The following is a 7,513-nucleotide window of genomic DNA, read 5'->3' on the forward strand; positions in this document are numbered from 1 at the left end:
CGTTAGATTTGCAGTAAAAACCGGTTTGCCATGAAGAAGCTTGGACATTTTAGAGACGATTTGGTAACTTTTCGGAAATTTTTGTTCTTATGAATTTTTTGAATTTTGTCCTATGGGCGCAACCACTGTGCAATGGAGTAGTTAAATTTTTTTTTTGAAAATTTCGGAAAATATTCTTTAAATATGTATCTATGAGACAGAAAAATATTTGAATTAAATAAATAATTTTTTACATAGAAAAAAAATATTGAAAAATAGGCCATTTTTTACGCGACAAAACCCATGTAAGCCCTTAAAGTAGTTTTCAACGTAACCTTTGTATGGGAGATAGGCGTGGTTATATTCCGATTTTCATGTTACATAATGAAGTAGCTAAAGGAAATGTCTCCAGAAAGCTGGGTTAATGTAGATTTAGTATTGGTCTACAACTTTGCTTCCGCCTTTTTTTTTTTGGAAATTTAAGGCTTTATTGTATAAAAACGGTTACAAAAATGTTATTCAAAATATTGGCCGTCGCTAGCTACTACTTTTGACCATCTCTTTGGCAGCATGCGTACTTCGTGACGAACGAACTCCTCATCACTCGAGTCGATCCAAGTATCAATCCAATTTTTGACATCTTCATAAGAACTGAAGTGCTCATTAGCTAGACCGTGTGCAATCGATCGGAACATGTGATAGTCAGATGGAGCAACGTCTGGAGAATACGGCGGGTGGGGTAAGATCTCCCATTTCAGCGTCTCCAAATGTTTTTTGAACACCTTTGCGAAGTGAGGGCGAGCATTGTCATGCTAGAGAATGACTTTATCGTGTCTTTCCTTGTACTGTGGCCGTTTTTTAGTTCTCGGCTCAAACGCATGCGATGTGTCGGCTTAAAAAGTAACATTTTCAATTGAGAATAAGTTTTGGATGCAAACAGATTTCTACAAATATTTTGTTGGGTTAATGTTGACACAAATGTCCAAGATCGATATAAAACGACTTAATGGATTTAATCGACCAGTGCTTGAACCTAGAGACATCTATTGGAAAACGGCGGAAACAAAGTTGTAGACCTAATAGTTTATGAGATACAGTGGAATTTCTCTAACTCGATTCACCTTAATCCCCAAAAAAATCTTCGAGTTAGAGAGACTTCGAGTTATAGAAATTTTCATTAAAACAATTTTTTTTTAAATGATGTAAAATATAGATTTATCCACAGTTTTGGTTATTTACTTCGCAGAAAGTTTTATTTAAAAACATTAAAATATGAATTCTGTAATTTTGTTTGTTCCACTTTGCTATTGTTTGGTTCTTGACGTCTGTATCTCAAGCCTTTGTTACGCATTTATTAAATCTATAACTGTATAATATCATATTTATACTCTCGCAACCTGTTGCACAGAGTATCATAGTTTTGTTCACATAACGGTTGTTTGTGTCACCAAGAAATATAAGAGTTAGATATGGGGTTATATATACATAAATGATCAGGATGACGAGTAGATTTGAAATCCGGATGTCTGTCCGTCCGTCTGTCCGTCTGTCCGTCTGTCCGTGCAAGCGATAACTTGAGTAAAAATTAAGATATCTTAATGAAACTTGGAACACATGTTCCTTGGCACCCTGAGGAGGTTGCTTTCGAAAATGGGCAAAATCGGTCCACTGCCACGCCCACAAAATGGAGGAAACCGAAAACCTATACAGTGTCATAACTAAGCCCTAAATAAAGTTATGAAAATGAAATTTGGAAAATAGGATCCCATTAGGGAGGGGCACATTTGGATGTAATTTTTTTGGAAAAGTGGGCGTGACCCCGCCCCCAAATAGGTTTTTTGTATATAACTCGCAAACCAATAAAGCTATATAAGCCAAACTTTCTGCAGTCGTTTCTTTTAGCCATTTCCTTATACAGTCCAAAAATGAAAGAAATCGGATAATAACCACGCCCACCTCCCATACAAAGGTTAGGTTGAAAATTACTAAAAGTGGGTTAACTCCCTAACGAAAAACGGCAGACACACCAAATTTTACATAAGAAAAGGCAGAAGAAAGCTGCACTGAAATTTTTTTACAAAATGGAAAATGGGCGTGGCGTCGCCCACTTATGGGTCAAAAACCATATCTCAAGAACTATTCGACCGATTTCAATGAAATTCGGTATATAACACTTTCTTGACACCCTGATGACACGGGTGGAATATGGGCGAAATCGGTTCACAACTACGTCTACTTCCCATATAACTGAATTTTGAATTCCATCTGATTCGTTCACTTTATAATGTATTCATAAGGAACCAATGAAGCTAGCGGAATAAAACTTTACACAAATACTGTATTTGAGCTGTGACATCACTTGTGGAAAAATTGTCAAAATCGAACCATGACTTTTCAAGGCCCCTGATATCAAACATGAAGAACTCAGTGCCTAAGGTTAATTTTTCACCGAAAATATAGGTAAATCCCTCAGATATTTTAATGTAATTCATTCCCTCTGAATTTTTTTCTTATAACAGTTTCTCTCTGTACCTGAAATGGTAAAAATTGGGTCATAACTTCCCCCAGATCCCATATACCTAATTATAAGTAATATTAAATTAAGTGACCGTATAGTCTTTGATATATTGTATCTTGGTGGTGAAAACGAGTGAAATCGGTTTAGGAATTACCTCAGTCCCCATATACTATTTATGATGATTTTCGTTATTCTATTGAACTTTATGCCGAATATATGGGTCGAATTGTGTTGTCTTTATAAAATTACATCAATAAATTGCGAGAGTATAAAATGTTCGGTTACACCCGAACTTAGCCCTTCCTTACTTGTTTTTGTTCGCCTCCATACGATTTAGAGGGGCTCGTTTAAAATCCGGCCTCGATAGTAAAATTATCGAGTTATAGAAGTTCGAGTTATGGAAGTTGCGCTGTATATACAAAAAAATTAAAAAAAAAACCACGCTCACTTTCCAAAAAATATGTGTTCGTTTTATTTAAAATCAACGTCATTGTGATAATTTACTGATATTGAGATAACTATCTTAATAATCATCAGAGGAATTATGAGCAAAATTTGGCATAGTTTCCCGAAAATGGGATATAAGTGTATCAAAAAAATAAAGAACATATTTCAGTTATAAAATGAGCAATGGAACTCATTAAACCACTAGTTATCAAAACCTTAGCCCTGTTTGTATGGAAGTTCTTAACCCTAATAATGCTTACTTATTTCAATTATCCAAATGTATAAACAAAAGGGATCGGTTGAGATTAAAACAATAGAACCGGATGTATTTTTTTCGTCTACTATAAAATTTCGCACAACCCTCATTTAAGATATTTACTACGTCGTTTCTGTGACACTCGCTCTCTTTGGCACATTGCCCTTTGAATATTCGCCGTTATTATGTCTACGCGCTCTATTTCCCATATATTTACATACCCAAGTCCCAGAGCGTCTACGTACAACAGTACAGAAAACCTCTATTAAAACATGTGTGAGTATACTCATACTCATACTCACACTCATTTATAGTGTATATAACAACAAAAGCAACAACATCAGGAAAAATATGAGGAGTTACAATACCCACTGCGTATTACCGTGTCTAGTACATCATTACTGGGCTGTTGTTGTTGTTGATTTGATTTGCATAGTAGCGGATTTGTAATCCAGTGATTAAGAATTTAAATATTCACTAAATTAGCCGCTTGTTGCCTCAGTCTATGCATCAACATACATACGTACATATATATTTATATTGTTGTTGTGCGTGTGCGTTGTTCCTACGTGTACGCTATCGCATCCGGATCGGTTAACGGTTTTGTGTATGCGCCATTAAAGCGGGTTATGCTTGCATAAACCGACACACACATGCATTAACATACTTACATATGCACACACATAATATAATGTCTGTCTGCCGGTGCTTCCGCTTGGAGCTCGCGTGTTTTGCGAAGGCTTTGGCGCGAAAAATATTTAATATCACAACATAAATAAATTTTACTTAACATTCATAATTTAATAAATCCGACGAGGCGTAGTTTAATCCGATAATGTAATCTGTGGAAATAAGACCGTTGAATACTGTAAATTTGTAGTGAAGAATGAGTCTATGACTATGGAAGATACAAACTAGATTTTATGTAGAGGAGTATTTATATATGTACATATAATTCAAGGCGATTGCGAGCAAATAATCATGAAAAACGTTCTTTTATTACCATATACGCGCCTTTGGTTTGACATCTAGAGCCTCAAAATAATCTTAAGTCTTTAAATTTTGCAATTATGGTTACTGGTTCGCGAACTTGATGTTTTGTTCGTAAAAGTACACCTAGTTTTTCTTCAAATACTAGCGCTAACGCTGATTCTGCGAATTTTCGAGTCTGGTTTCTCAAGACTTTGTTTCATATACCCTTAATATGGATCAAGAGAGTCTAATGTATCGACGAGGCATTTTAAACACAGGTATGTTTAGCCTGCTAACTTTCTTCCGATTAATAGAAGCTTTTAGATTAAAAAGTTTTCGGAACATTAAAATCCGGGTAATGAGGAACTGTATTTTCTTTCTTATATTTATATTTATGCTATATAACCTTTCTGAACTGAAACTAAGCTACGCTCGAATGCTCTGTTTTCAGGTGTATATATCTAGGCCACAGTGCAGATTTAGGCTATACACTGATCACTTTTATAACCGAGGATTGCTTAAGACGAAGTTTCCATCTCCCACTTCCACGGCATTGTGATGGGAAAACATTGCCACTAAAGCCTTCCCATATATAATACATATATGTAAATCATAGATAGCTACAAATTCAGATATGTTTGGTATGTAAGTACATAAGGCTTGTGGCTTTACGTTTCAGTTGATTTGAAAAGTGTGGCTGCCTAAGGACAACAGTTGCTAGAAACACTTGCATAAATACAAGCTTAAACTTAGATATAATTAAGTAATAGGCATTTAAAGCTTTATATCTGTACGTATACATATATGTATGTTCTATTGATACTACTGTGGAAACTAATGTGGAAAACAGCTACAGTAGTTAATAGCTTCAACACACTCACATACATAAGGAAATTACCAATAAATTGTAGAAGAAAGCCGGAGCAAAGTATTCACTAATATTTAAAGCGTAAATTAAATGACAGTCGTAATCAAGCGGAACTAATCGGAATTTCGAATAATCTATTTATTGATATCCCTATAAACTCAGCATTGAATGTAGAAGGATGCATACTTGGAAATTGTAATATTTGTGATTTTAAATGGAATTTCTGAAAATTGTTGATTGCCATTGTAAGTATCGTGGGTATGTGTGTAGCCAAGTAAAAGAAGCAAATGAAAATAAACTGACTGCCGATGAAACTCATTTAAAGTTCATGAAACTGCAGCAAATAATTATGATGGAAAATATTGCTCATATAAGTGAGTATGTTTGTAAGTATGCTGCAATTTATTGCCTTACTCAATAATTAACCGAAGTGTTGAGGAATCATTGGTCTATCAATAACACTTAATAGCTATAGCCAAAGGGCTGCGTGGCATGATTACATATTTCTCGAAACTATCTAACTGCAATTAACCGCATTCGTTTCTTAGCAATTGTGTAATAAACATTTGTAATACTTTTTACAGAGTACAAAATGATGGCAATCATTGAAGATATGTCAGCTTGCATTTCATACACATAAGGATTACATACTCCTTAGGAGGGAATTTTGTGAAATTACTTGTTATGTTGGGAAATGCGTGATAAGTATCTTCGACAAATCGAAGGAACAATGGAAAGATATGTTAAGCCGATTACGAGGTTTACATAGAAGAGAACATATATGTTCGTTCACATAGAAAACTTAATTCAATTAGTTATATTTTACGAAAACAAGGTCCACTCCCGGTGACCAGTATTTTCCGACATAAAAATTATTTATTTTATTTTTTGAAGATCTAACGTTGACTCTTTATATCATCAGTTATATAAACTAGAGGCACAAATTTTATACACCATTAAATTAAGAACAAAATGTAGATTATATCCATATTTTAGATTTTTCAGTAACTATAACCTGTAATTAATAATATTTTTTCTTAAAAATCCTTTTTTCGAATTTCGAAATCAAAAAAATTCGATTTTGGAGGCTAACTTCGAAAACCGCAGTATACAATTTTCTTACTTATGACTCAATCTTCCGGAAAAATTGAGTTTCGTTCAATACACAGAAAAAAAATTTAATTTGTCGTAGAGTGTTATGATCTAGATAATAGTTTCCGTACATCGATCGATAAAAGTTCCATTACCACTGTCGAGTTAAGTCGACGATGAGGCCGATTCCGTTTGAAAGAAAAGTTAGTGGGTTGAGTTTAAACGTTATAAATTTCGTTTATTTATATGGGGGTGTGGGTTGACAATAGGGTTAATTGTTCTTTGTATAATTAGTTATAATTTAGTGTTAGTGGATATTTAAAATAGTGACCTGTTTTGTGTTTGTATTCCTTTTTATGTTGTGTACTGTATAATTTTTCCTTTTGTGGATTTATGTTATGTGTAGATTCTTCCTTCTTAGTTGCACTTTGTTTTGTGCGGGTTTTTGTATTCTCGGGTTGGGTTTATTATATTTTAATTTGCGTGTTGTGTTTTGTATTGTTAGTTCACTTTAAATTGAGTTTTGTGTATTTGTGATCTTTAGTTTAGCGCGGATTTTTTAGTTCACTTGAAAAGCGCGGGTTTGGGTTCGTGTTGTTTACTTGTTCACTTTCTTCTATTTCTCTCTATGTTGTGTATTGTGTTGTACGGTAGTGAAGATGGGTGAAGTTGGGGCGGTTTATCTCCTCTGCATTACTACTCTATTACTTTTTGGAGAGTAATGCAGAGGAGTATTTGTTTGGACTAAACAACCACATTGTTGGTAATGTGGCCATGAGGACCCACATAAGCCTTATTTTTGCCAATGGTTAGCCGAGAAAACAAAAACTAAGTGTAACTATAATCTAGATCTAGTAGTATGCTCTATATTGAGTTCTTGAATAAGTGGAGAAGGATATCGGTAACATATTGTCTTACAAAAACAAATTGTCTACACTCCTTTTAAAGTGTTTCAAACTAAATTAAACTCTTGATGACTTATAACTGAGATATATTTTACACACATATATATTATAATTATATTTGCAACTGTTCCAGGAGTTATCAGAGGGAGTTGTGAAATCCCATTTTCATATTCTCGCAACTAAAGTTGCTAAGAGAGTATTATAGTTTTGTTCACATAACGGTTGTTTGTAAGTCATAAAACTAAACGATATAGGGAAATATATCCAAATGATCAGGATGACTAGACGAGTCAAAATCCGAATGTCTGTCTGTCCGTCCGTTCATTCAACGGATAACTTGATATAAATTGAGATATCTTAATGAAATTACAGAAGAAATAGCAGAAAGAAGCTGCACTAAGATTTTTTTACAAAAAGGAAAACGGGCTTGGCATCGCCCACTTATGGGTCAAAAACCATATCTCAGGAACTACTCG

Source organism: Zeugodacus cucurbitae, chromosome 3 (assembly GCF_028554725.1).
Source record: "Zeugodacus cucurbitae isolate PBARC_wt_2022May chromosome 3, idZeuCucr1.2, whole genome shotgun sequence".
Taxonomy (NCBI): domain Eukaryota; kingdom Metazoa; phylum Arthropoda; class Insecta; order Diptera; family Tephritidae; genus Zeugodacus; species Zeugodacus cucurbitae.